This window comes from Ailuropoda melanoleuca, chromosome 2 (assembly GCF_002007445.2).
Source record: "Ailuropoda melanoleuca isolate Jingjing chromosome 2, ASM200744v2, whole genome shotgun sequence".
Classification (NCBI taxonomy): domain Eukaryota; kingdom Metazoa; phylum Chordata; class Mammalia; order Carnivora; family Ursidae; genus Ailuropoda; species Ailuropoda melanoleuca.
Genome location: NC_048219.1, coordinates 120,890,406 through 120,903,521, shown reverse-complemented (window position 1 = coordinate 120,903,521; position 13,116 = coordinate 120,890,406). Strand labels below are relative to the sequence as shown.

The window sequence follows — 13,116 nt, the reverse complement described above, 5'->3', positions numbered from 1 at the left end:
TTTACATCGGAATCCGGGGATGTACTGTATGGTGACTAACATAATATAATAAAAAATCATTAAAAAAAACCAAAAAACAAAACAAGCATTCTCATGGGACTAATTGTTCCCTTATTCCAAAACACCCTACTGAGAACGTGCTGAAATCATTGCAAGTCTACTACAAGTCCTACCTTCTTGAGAGCTACAAGATACAAATATTGTCTCGAGAGGGCAATGGAAAGGATTCATTTAGAAGGGGGAGAAAATTAAATTCTATGCAGAAGACTAAATTGTACCTTTGATTTATAGCATCAGTGATCCAAAGTATAAGAATGATAACCAAGACAGCAAAAGAGCATCTTTATCAAATGCATTTATCAAGTATTATTAAGCACCTACTTACCAAATGAATCAGACATCATAGCTAATCACCCAGGTAACCCTGGTACAAGGAATCTGTGGATGATACACAAGCAACAGAATAGATACTGATAAGTAGCGTGTGTGTCGTGTCTGATACTTCCCAGAATACTTTCACATGTGATTTATTATTTGATCCTTGCATTAACTTTGGAGGTAAGCAGAAAAGGAAAGATTTGTAGGAGACAGGCACACAGGTCTAGGTCAACTGACTTGCACACATTCACAGAGCCAACTGATTACTGAAGGCACCGATACTCGTATCTAGCTCTTCCAGTTTTCTTCACACCACATCACACTGGGGGAGCACACACAAATGCTATATATGTGATTCAAGTACATGACCAGACAAGATAGAGAGGTGTAACCAAGACCCAGGAGCCAGGCTGCTCACCTCGAGTCCCAATGCATCATCTGTGGGAGTAGGATTCGGGGCAAATTATTCAAACACTCTGCGCGGGTTTCCTTACCTGCCAGGGAGGGATAATCCCGCACTCGGCCCTGGGGTGAGCATGGGGATCATGTATGAAGTGCTAGCTCGGTGACCAGCACGGAGCAAAAGGGTCAACAAATGTTAGCTGCCATAATAATGAAGGGCACTGACTGAGGATCAGGAGAAATCCTCTGCTTCAAGATAAGAGGCAAACGTACTGAGTCCTTCCTCGTGTCAGGAGCACAGTAGGTGCTGTATTAGTTTCCTATTGCTGTTGTAACAAATCATAAATTCAGTAGTTTCAAATGGCATGACCTTATTATTTCACAGTTCTGCAGGTCAGAAGTCTGACATGGGTCTTACTGGCCTAAAAGCAAGTGTCAGCAGAGCTGTGTGCCTTCTGGATGCTCTGAGGGAAAATCCATTTCCTTCCCTTTTCTAATGTTTAGTGGCCCCCTGCATTGGCCTTGGCTGATGACCCCTTTCTCCCTCTTCAAGCACATCATTCCAATCTCTGCTTCCATGGATTATCTCTTCTCGCACCCTGCCTCCCTCCTCACATCACGTTCTCTGCCCCTGACCCTTCTGTCTCCCGCTTAAAGGACACGGGTGATTGCACTGGGCCCACCCGGATAATCAGAATATTCGCCATCTCAGGATCCCTAACTTAATCACACCTACAAAATCCCTCTTGCCATTTAAGGTAATATTTGCAGGTTCCAGGGATTAGGACGTGGACATCCTTTGCGGGGGGGGTCCTTGTTATTCGGTCCACCACAGGCGCCAAGGATACAGGAATGAATTAGATAAAACCGCCGAGCTCAAGAAGTTCACAGGCTAGCAAATAGACTAGACATATTTCCTTTTTCAAAAAGAGAACTAACCGTAGTGCACATCAGACTGCACCACTCAGGACTATTAGAGAAGTATCGAAAAAGTACTCTGGGGTAACAGAGGGAGGATCCATTAACTCAACCAAGAAAGGAAGAGAAGCCTCACCAAGAACACGGTGTGATGTGCACAGAACCTGTCGTTGGTGTGTGCTTAAACTGGTGGTAATGCAGGGTGTCCCAGGAAAGCACGTGGAAAGGTCGGGAGTACTGAATGGGTGGCTGTGACTACAAGCAGGGAGACGAAGTGACAGAAGAGAATGTTCAAGAGGGAGGTTAAGGCCAGATCTCAACAAGGGAGAGGGACTTCACAGAACAGAACGAAAAGCCATTGAAGGCTGTTGAACCCGTCATTCAGATTTATACTTTACAAAGAAAACTCCAGAGGCAGTGAGGGGAGTGAACGGCAGAGGGCAGAACCCAATTTAAGTGCTACTTCAATAGTGCAAGGAAGAAAGGAAGAAAGACTAAACTAAGAAAGAAATGCAGGAAAAGAAAGCAAAGATGGATTTGAGACACATTTCCAAAGTGAAATCAATGGGACCAAGTGACTGAATACAAGAGGGAGACAAAAGTGATGCTGAGATGCGTAGCTTGGGCGACTGGTGTTTGCTGATGCCACTAAGTAATGCAGAGGACAGAGAAAGAGGGGGCGATTTAGGGAGGGGTGCACTGGGTAGGCTGATTAGAACCCGTACATATACGAACTCTGATTGTTTAGCAAATAGGAAAAGCATGCAAATATGACATCTGTGTGTCTGAGAATCTAAATAGAACTACTATTTGGAGACAGAGGACCCAGGCTCTGGTCCTTTTCTTACATTTATTAGCTTTGTGACTGTTGGAAAGGTTGCTCACCCCTTGGGCCTTGGTTTCCCCATCTGTGAAGCGAGAAGGTGGAGGTACATTAAATTCCTTTCCCATTCTAACATCACATGGTTCTAATATCAGAGTTATTATTTCCTTCTCAGAGGTTTCAATCATTTCATCCAGCCACTAACAGAAAATCTGATGGGTCCTGATTTTTCAGACAGAAGGGCTAGGGCTAGACAGAGAAGGACAAGGGCATTAACAAGCACTGCCAGCCTACTATGCGCCAGGAACATGCCCGCCATACTCTCCACCAGTTGCGTCTCCCACGTGGCCTGGACACCCCCATGGGGTCTTAGAAATGACAGTTTTGTTTCTTTATTTTCAATAATTAAAGAACATAACAAAAGAATATCAGAGCTGTTTTTAAAATATACAAACCAAGGGAGCAGAGGATGAACCACACACATAATGTGTTTGGCAAAAATTGCTTGGTTAATTTTGTTTAAATTCAATTTATTCTGCCATCATGTCCAAAAAAACCACAATAGAAATTGAACTATCACCACCTTAAACTTCACGCTGCAGTGGGATTATCATTCGTAATGCTAAAGCAGCGGGACCTTGATTTTTGTGCCATCTGTGCTGAAGCAGCTAGAGTTTTCCCCTTCAGGGATGTATTTATGGCCATATCAGTCAATAAGCCCAGAGAAACAGCTCTCAGGGAATATAATCACCCCTAACGGCAGAAATAAAATAAGCATGTTAACATGAGCCAGGTGAGATTCTTATAAATGTGCCCACCTATGCAGTCACCCAGAAGGACACTAAATTGAACCCTAAAAAAGAAGGTCCGGTAACTGTCCAAATCCTCCTTTAATCCTAGGAGACAATGCCTTTTCCAGCAAAAAGTGCTCATTCAGTGTCAATTATAATGCAAACATCAGACTGTGATACAGGCACTTGAAGTTAAAGCTCATAAAGCCCTCTTTAGCAGGAGAAAAATCTAATTCAATGGTCAAATGCCAATCAGGGTGGGATAACTAGGCAGCAGCTGAAAATACAAGATTTCAAAAATCAACCGCGACTCCTTTGGGAATGCGTTACTACTGAATGGCTGTCAGAGCAGAACGTAAGTGAGTTAGCACCATTAACTTGGGGAGAAAAAGAATGACTCCTATTTCAGTGAACACAGATAGAATCCCAGTAAATTTTTACTTATGTTTTTTCTGAACAATAATTGACACACAATATTGTGTTAATTTCATGTGTACAACATAGTGACTTGCCATTTGTATGTATTGCAAACTGATCACCACAATGTCTAATTGCCTACTGTCACCATAAAGTTAATGCAATGCTACTGGCTGTATTCCCCATGCTGTCCTTTATATCCCAATGACTTACTTATTTTATAACTGAAAGTATGTAACTCTTAATCCCCTTCACCCATTTTGCCCTCCAACTTCCACCCCCTCTGGCAACCAATACTCTGTTCTCTGTATCTATGAGCCTGGGTTTTGTTTTCTTTTTTTGCTTTTGTTTTTTAGATTCCAGATAGAAGTGAAATCATGTAGTATTTATCTTACTTTTACTTAGTTCATTTAGCATAATACTCTCAAGATGCATCCATGTTGTCAGAAATGGTAAGATTTCATTCTTTTTATGGGTAAGTAGTCCATTGTGTGTGTGTGTGTGCGTGTGTATACACATCACATCTTTATTCATTCGTCGATCAATGCATGCTGAAGTTGTTTCCTTATCTTGGCTATTGTAAATAATGCTACAGTGAATATAGGGGATGCATGTATCTTTTCAAGTTAGTATTTTCATTTTCTTCAGATAGATACCCAGAAGTAGAATTGCTGCCTGGTGTGTTAGCTCTATTTTTAATTTTTTGAGGATCCCCCACACTGTTTTCCGTAGTGGTTGCACCAATGTGCATTCCCACCAGCAGTGTGCAACGGTTCCCTTTTGTCCACATCCTTGACAACACTTGCTATTTCTTGTCTCTCTGATAATAGTCATTCTGACAGGTGTAATATCTCATTGTGGTTTTGATTTGCATTTCCCTGTTGATGAGTGACAGCAGGCATCTTTTCATGTGCTTTTTGGTCATCTGTATGTTTTCTTTGGAAAAATGTCTATTCAGATCTGCTCATGTGTTAGATTGTTATTGAATTGCATGAATTCTTCATATATTTTGAATATTAACTCCTTATTAAATGTATGATCTGCAAAACCTTCCCATTCAGTACATTGCCATTTCATTTCGTTGATGGTTTCCTTCACTATACACAAGCTTTTTTACTTTAATATAGCCACATTTGTTTATTTTTGCTTTTATTGCCCTTGCCTTTGGAGTCAGATAAAAAAAAATCACTAAAACCAACATCAACAAGCTTACTACCTGTTTTCTTCTAGTTTTACGGTTTCAAGTCTTACATTCAGGTCTTTAATCCTATTTAATTTTTGTATATGGCATAAGACACTGGTCCAGTTTCTTTTGCATATAGCTGTCCAGTTTTCCAAACATCATCTACTGAAGACACTGTCCTTTCCCCATTGTATATTTTTGTCTTCTTTGCAATAAATTGACCATACATGTGTGGGTTTATTACTGGACTCTCTTCTGTTCCATTGATCTTTGTGTCTGTTTTATGTTAAAACCATACTATTTTTAATACAATAGCTTTGTAGTACAGCTTGAAATCAGGGAGCATGATGCCCCCAGCTTTGTTCTTCTTTCTTAAGATTGCTTTTCTAGTCAGGATTTCTGTGGTTACATATAAATTTTAGGATTGGTTGTTCTGGTTCTGTTAAAAGTGCCATTGGAATTTTGATGGGATTGCACTGAATCTCTAGATAGCTTTGGGCAGTATAGACATTTTAACTATATTAATTCTTCCAATGTAGGAGCATGAAATATCTTTCTATTTATTGGTGTCTTACTCAATTTCTTTCATTAATATCTTATAGTTTCCTGTTTTTCAGTTTCACCTCCTTGGTTAAATTTATTCCTAGTTTTAATGCAAGTGTAAGTGGGATTGTTTTCTTAATTTCTCTTTCTGGTAGTTCATTATTAGCATACAGAAACACAACAAATTTTTGTGTATTGATTTTGTATTCTGCAATTCTACTGTATTCTTTAATTAGTTCTAAAAGTTTGTTGCTGTTTTTTTATGGAGTCTTTTAAGGTTTTCTATGTACAATATCATGTCATCTACAGAGTGTCAGTTTTACTTCTTTTCCAATTTGGATGCTTTTTATACCATTCTTTTCTTTTTTTCCCCTAATTGCTGTGACTAGGACTTCCAGTGCTATGTTCAATAAAAGTGAGGAGAGTACACATCCTTGTTTTGTTCCTGATCTTAGAGGAAAGCATTTAGCTTTTCACCACTGAGTATGATGTTAGCTATAGGCTTGCCATTTATGGCCTTTATTATGTCAAAGTACATTCTCTCTCTACACACTTACTAGGGTTTTTATCAAAATGGACATTGAATTTTGATAAAAGCTTTTCCTGCATCTATTGAATGATTGTATGCTTTTCATTGCTTATTTTGTTAATGCAGTATATCACATTGATTGATTTGTGGATTTCAAGCCATCCTTGCGTATCTAGAATAAATCTCATTTGATTAGGGTGTGTGATCTTTTTAATGTATTGTTGAATTCAGTTTGTTAATATTTTGTTGAGGATTTTTCTATCTATGTTCATCACAGGAATTGGTCTTTGTGTGTGTGTGTGTGTGTGTGTGTGTGTGTGTGTGTGTGGTGTTCTTGTCTGGTTTTGGTTTCAGAGTAATGCTGGCCTCATAAAACAAATTTGAAAGCATTCACTCATATTCTATGTTTTGGAAGAGTTTGAAAAAGATTGGTAACAATTCTTCTTTGAATGTTTGGTAGAATTCACCAGTGAAACCACCTGGTCCTGGACTTTTTTTATTGGTCAGTTTTTGATTACTAATTCAATCTCCTTACTAGTGATGGGTCTGTTCCCTCTCGCTGGCTGTCTCTCTCTGTCAGTCCTTCATGATTCGGTCTTGGTAGGTTGTACATTTCTAGTATGTTGTCCATTTCTTCTAGGTTGTCAAATTTGTTGGCATATAATTGTTCATTGTAGTCTCTTATGATCCTTTGTATTTCTGTGATATCAGTTGCAACTTCTCTTCATTTCTGATTTTATTTAGTTGAATCTTCGTTTTTTCTTTTGAGTTTAGCTAAAGTTTTTTCAATTTTGTTTATCTTTTCAAAGAACCAGCTCTTCGGTCACTGATCTTTTCTATTGTCTTTTTAGTCTGTATTTCTTTCCACTCTGATCTTTGTTATTTTCTGCCTTTTACTAACTTTGGGCTTTTTTATTCTTTTTCTAGTTCCCTGAGGTGTAGATTTATGTTCTTTGAGTTTTTCTTGTTTCTTGACGTAGGCTTTTATTTCCATGAACTTCCTTCTCAGAACTTTCTGCTACGTCCCATAAATTTTGGTATATTGTATTTCCATTTTTACTTGTCTCAAGGTATTTTTTAAATTTCTCCTTTGATTATCTACATTGACTCACTGGTTGTTAAGGAGCATGCTGTTTAATCTCCACATTTTTGTGGTTTTTCCAGTTTTCTTCTTGTAATTGAGTTCTAGTTTCGTGCCATTGTGGTTAGGAAAGATGCTTGATACAATTTCAATCTTCTTGAACTTAGTGAAACTTGTTTTGTGGCCCAACATGTGATCTATCATGAAGAATGTTCCAAGTGCCCTTGAGAAGAGCATGTATTTTGGATGGAATGTTTTATATATATCAAGTCCATCTGGACTAATGTGTCATTTAGGCTGAGGTTTCCTTATCAATTTTCTGTCTGCATGATCTATCCATTGATATATGCAGGAAGTTAAAGTCCCCTACTATGTTTACACTGCTGCCAATTTATCCCTTTAGGTCTGTTAATAGTTGTTTGATACATTTTGGTGCTTGCATGTTAGGTGTGTAGATATTTATAAATGTCATATATTGCTGAATTAAGCCCTTTTTCATTTCATTTCATTAGGCAATGCCTTTCTTTGTCCTTTATTATTGTCTTTGTTTTAAAGTCTATTTTGCCTCATATGAGTACGTATATACCAGCTTTCTTTTTGTTTCAATTTGAATGCAATAACTTTCTCTATCCCTTCATTTTCACTCTGTATGTGTCCTTCTGAAATTAGTTTCTTTTAGGCAACATATCCACGACCCTTGTGTTTTTAATCCAAAAGACAGCCACTCTGTCTTTTGGCTGGAGAATTTAATTCATTTATCTTTAAAGTAATACTGATAGGTATTTTCTTTTGCCATTTTATTTTTTTCTGGTTGTTTTTATAGTTCCTCTCTGCTCCTTTCTCCTCTTTCTCTCTTCCCTCATGGATTGACAATTTTCTTTAGTGTTATGTTTTCATTTATCATTCTCTTTTGTGTATTTATTATAAGTTTTTGCTTTGTGGTTACCACGGAGATCATATATATATCACATATAATAACCTTTGTATTTAGCAGTCTATTTTAAGTTGATAGCAATTTCAAGGGCTCCTGGGTAGCACAGTCGTTAAGCGTCTGCCTTCAGCTCAGGGCGTGATCCCGGCGTTCCGGGATCGAGTCCCACATCGGGCTCCTCCGCTAGGAGCCTGCTTCTTCCTCTCCCACTCCCCTACCGTGTTCCCTCTCACTGGCTGTCTCTCTCTGTCACATAAATAAATAAAATCTTAAAAAAAAAAAGTTGATAGCAACTTCAATTTAAATACATTACAAAACTCTACATTTTTAATCACCCACCCCATGTTTTGTTTTTGATGTCATATTTTACATCTTTTTATTTTATGGATCCCTTAACTAATTATTGAAGTTTTTATTTATTTTAATACTTTTTTTTTACCTTCATACTAGATTTATAAGTGATTAGTCCACTACCACTATTAAATATTTACCTTTTCCAATGAAATTTTTATTTTCACATGTTTCCTTGTCTTTAATTAGTGCCATTTATTTTCAGCTTAAAGAAGTTCCTTTAACATTTCTTGTAAGGCCGGTTTAGTGGTGATTAACTCCTTTAGCTTTTGCTCATCTGGTAACTTTTATCTCTCCTATTCTGAATGATAATATTGCTGGGTAGAGCAGTCTTGGTTGGAAGTTTTTACCTTTCAGCATTTTAAATATGTCATGCCACCTGCTTCAGACCTTCAAGGTTTCTGCTGAAAAATCTGATAGCCTTATTGGAATTTTTCTCTTGTAAGTAACTTTGGTTTCCTCTTATTGCTTTTAAGATTCTAAGATTTTATTATTTATTTATTCATTCATTCATTCATTTAAAGAATGCAAGGATGAGGGGAGGGGCGAGGGAGAAGGAGAGAGAGAATCTCAAGCAGACTCCCACACTGAGCACAGAGCCTGATGCAGGACTCAGTCTCACGACCTTGAGATCATGACCTGAGCCGAAACCAGGAGTCAGATGCTTAACCAATTGCGCCAGCCAGATGTCCCTAAGACTCTCTCTATCTTGAACATTTTAATTATAATGTGTCTTGGTATGGATCTCTATGGGTTTATCTTACTTGAACTCTCTAGGATTCCTGGACCTGAATGTCTGTTTCCTTCCCTAGATTAGAGAAATTTTCAGCCATTATTTCTTCAAATCAGTTTTCTGCCACTTCTACTCTCTCTTCTCCTTTATGACCCATATAATGCAAATATTATTCTGTTTTATGTTTTCCCATAGGTCCCTTAAGGTATCTTCATTTTCTAAAATTCCTTCTTCTTTTTGCTGCTCTGCTTGGGTGAGTTCTATTGCTCTGCCTTCCAGCTCACTGTTCTGTTTTTCTGCTTTAGCCCATCTACTGGTGCACCCCTCTAGTGTATTTTTCACTTCAGTTATTGGTTTTTTTTTTCAGTTCTCTTTGTTGAAGTTCTTACTGTGTTCATCCATTCTTCTTCCTAGTTTGGTCAGCATCTTTATGACTATCATTTCGAACTCAGGTAGATTACTTATTTTTGTTTCAGATAGGTCTTTCTCTGAAGTTTTACGTTAGTTATTCTTTTGTTTGAAACATATTCTCTGACTCTTCATTTTGCCTGATTCTCTGTGTTTGTTTTTATGTATTACATGAAACACCTGCCTCTCCCAGACTTGAAGGAGTGTTCTTGCATGGGAGATAAACTGTGGATCCCAGAAAGCAACACCCTGGTCACCAGTGCCAGGGGTCCCCTTTGTGGGCTGTGGAGGCCCACCAGCTGCGGCAGGGATGAGAATGCAGCACAGGGGAGATGATACACTTGCCCAAATGGCTATGGCACAGTTGCCACGTGGGAACAAAGCGGGCAATATGTTCACCTGGCTCATTGTGGCACAGCTGCAGTGGAAGAGGACAAGGATTGTCCACCTGTACCAGAAAGTTAGCAGGAGACTGAAAATGGCACCCACCAGCGCCAGCATTAGCAAAGTAAAGTAAGATCATAAAAAGGGCACCTGCCAGCACTTCCATCCTTGGAAAGACTCTCAACAGTTTCCTGCCCTCTGGCAGTTACTTTAAGATCAGTAATGAGCTTCCTTCACAAATAGTCTAGGTACTTTTCAAACTTCTGCTTTTGTGCTGGGTCCCAGCATGAGTGAGTCTGTGTATCATTCCTTTAAGGGTGGGTTCTCCATTCCCCACAGTTATATAGTTCTCCTGGACACAATCCCTATTGGTTTTATGTTTTGGGGGCTGGTCTCTCCAGTGCAGGATCCAAGAGTTGGGGCTCCTGATATAGGGCACAAATCACTCACTCCTCAGGAAAAGTTTCATACCGTTAAGATCCCTCCTGGTTATGTGCTGCTGTGCCTGGGAACGGGTTTTTGGCAAGAGCACATTTCTGCCTCTTCTAGCATCTTGATATGGCCCTTTCATCCTCTGTTGTGGAGGACCTCTTCGTCTAGTTTTTAGGACTCTTTCAGGGGAAATTACTCTTATACGTAGCTGTAGATTTGTTGTGTCCACGACGGGAGGGGAGCTAGGAGCTTCCTGCGCTGCCATCTTGAACCAGCTACAGAATCCCGGTAAAGTTTTGGAGAGTACATGCTAAATGAGTTCGGAAAACGTTCTTAGCATAAAAAGTATATGCAAACGAATTTGGATAGTGAAAACAAATTAGAAAATAAGAAAAATAAAAAGTGCATTTTCTCCAACTATTATACATGCTATACATACATAAAGAATCAAATATCTCCTAAGGCAGTCATGAAATTTTGGACTCATGACTAATCCATTCATCCCAAGAAAACATTTAGCCTTTAGAAAAGGGCATTATCTCCCAGGCCTAAAGAAGACTGTGAGCTTCATCATTTGACCTTTTCATTTGCCTTCTCTCGAGCTGCCACTTCTCCTTAAATTATAAAAAGGAAAATGAGCATCACTGGGACTCAAGGGAAAAGACCAGACGAGACCTGCTCTACCTCACTGACCCAGGAACTTGGGGCAAGATATAGGCTCTTGCCCCCAAGTTATTTACCAAACCATCAAAAGCAATAGCATGCAAAGTAGAAATGAGGAGGAAAAGAAGGTATCTGGCAGAGGCAAAGTAATCATAGTTGGGAAGAGAGACATGATGTGTCCATGTATGAGGAAGGAAAATATTTTGCCTGTACCAAGCTTCTCTAGCCCACATTGATTCTCCTTTTGCTGATACACAAGAAAGGGCCACCAATGACAAGTACATGTTGCTCTACCCTTGACACAGCTGACTGGTCCAAGTTGATATCTGTCCCAGGCTGAGTCAATCAGCTCTCTTCTCCAGGACTGTTGGTCTGGGACCAGAGAGCATGAGTAAGTCCTATACAGTGGCATAAACTCTAAGGTGTATAGTATACATCTCAGGAGGATTTGAAGTCATCTTTCCCATTTTATCTGCACCTGGTCTGCAGTAAGAAAAAAATGAAACCAACAAGCTGAGAGAAACCAAGAGAGAGGGAAACAGTATCAGATGCATTCAAGTCCTTGCTAGTGAGGCCCAGCTATGGCTCTGGTCTTCTAGCAATTTCAGTGACTCTTCCTTCAGTTATTCTACACATAATCATGTAAGAGAGGGGTTGCAGTCCAGCACCATAAGAATTTACTTTAGTTAAGTACACAGACCCAGAGTGCAAAGGCCAATCCTTACAGAATACAAAAAGTATAAATTAGGGGCAAGAAAATGATCAATTTTGCTCCACACATGAGATAATCCTTTAAAAATAAATTTTCCTAAGTTAATTTGAGTTGGGTTTTGTTGCTTATAGACAAGAAAATCTAAATACTTGACTTAAAAAAAAAGACACTATGCCTAAGTCCCTGTGAATATAATAGGGGACCTAGCAGATGATTTGTTTGAGAAGCAAAGACCTCCATGATATTTGGCCATCTGAGCATGCACACGTCCTTTACCTTATTGATACTGGAGTTCTCTGGAAACTGATTCCTCATACACATGGATATATGTACATACATGTATACATAAGTTTATGACTATCAAGCCTTTTCTTAGCACCAGAAGTTAATATCAATATGTCTCCCTGATTCAGTGCAGTCTCAAGATAATGTGAGATTATTGTGGGTGAGTGATAAAGACAATTTTGCAGCCCTCAGAGAAGTTTTGATGGTTTACAATTTTCTTAAACGACATGCAAGACTTTGAGAAAGCATATAAAATGTCATTGTGATAAGCATTGTATGTGAAAGCATATAGAACGTCTATGTGATAAGACTGATTAGAAGACCAGGTCTCATGCAAGCAATTATAACTGACACCGGAAGGCAGATCTAATTTCTATCACGTCAACGTAAAGAATGCATCTGAGCAAACGGTGATGTTCCCAAAAACTGTATGATGGTATTAACAGGTTTTGATATTTAGTTATCGAACACTGAGATTCACGCTAGTTTTCTTGGCCATATCTAGGTAGACTGAAATATTAAAAAACATCTGAATTAACATTCAATATAACTTTGTAAAGATTAAGCCATTTACCGGGAACAAGTTTTGTTCCACAGGGGAAAATATATTATTAATTTTATATAAAAGATTTTAGTATAAATTTTAAGATAAATTATATAATTTTATATAATATTTTAGAATAAAATATTAACGAATTTAGGTACCTTTTATTTAAATAAATTCTAATTCTCTTCATATCCACATCTCAAAGGCCACTTCATAAACACCACAAGTAGATGCCGACAAGTCCACGTTTCCTCCCAAACGTTTCCTCAAACCCCCAGATGCCTAATTCTTAGAGCTCGAGAGCTCCCAAGGCACACAGATCTGCATACTGGGAGCAAGCAAGTGCAAGAGGCACAGTTTTCAGCCGGCCCTGCCATTACAGAAGCCCATACTGTCGAGGTTAGCTTCTTCCCCAGACTTTGCAGAATCATTAATATTCCTGAACTTCTGTTCAAACTTGAAGCAGATTGGCTTCTTCATATGGGAAAAAGTCCATTTCTCTCCCAGCCTCCTTAAACACCACGAAACGCAGAGAAAAGGTGAGCACAAGCAGTTGACAGCATCACTTCGTGGTTTCCCACCAACATAGATGCATTTCTTATTAC

General features: G+C 38.8%; 1 protein-coding gene across 5 annotated transcripts in view; it reads right to left on the bottom strand.

The window, feature by feature from the left end:
• Positions 1-13,116, bottom strand: part of LYPD6 (LY6/PLAUR domain containing 6) — a 123,709-nt gene that overhangs the window by 89,476 nt on the left and 21,117 nt on the right. For 2 of the 5 annotated variants that reach the window (XM_034654559.1, XM_034654558.1), the window contains exon 2: positions 386-438. The exons of the other annotated variants lie outside the window; for them this stretch is intronic. The gene's annotated coding sequence lies outside the window, so the exon portion shown is untranslated. The remainder of the gene's footprint in view (positions 1-385; positions 439-13,116) is intronic. 5 annotated transcript variants of the gene reach the window in all.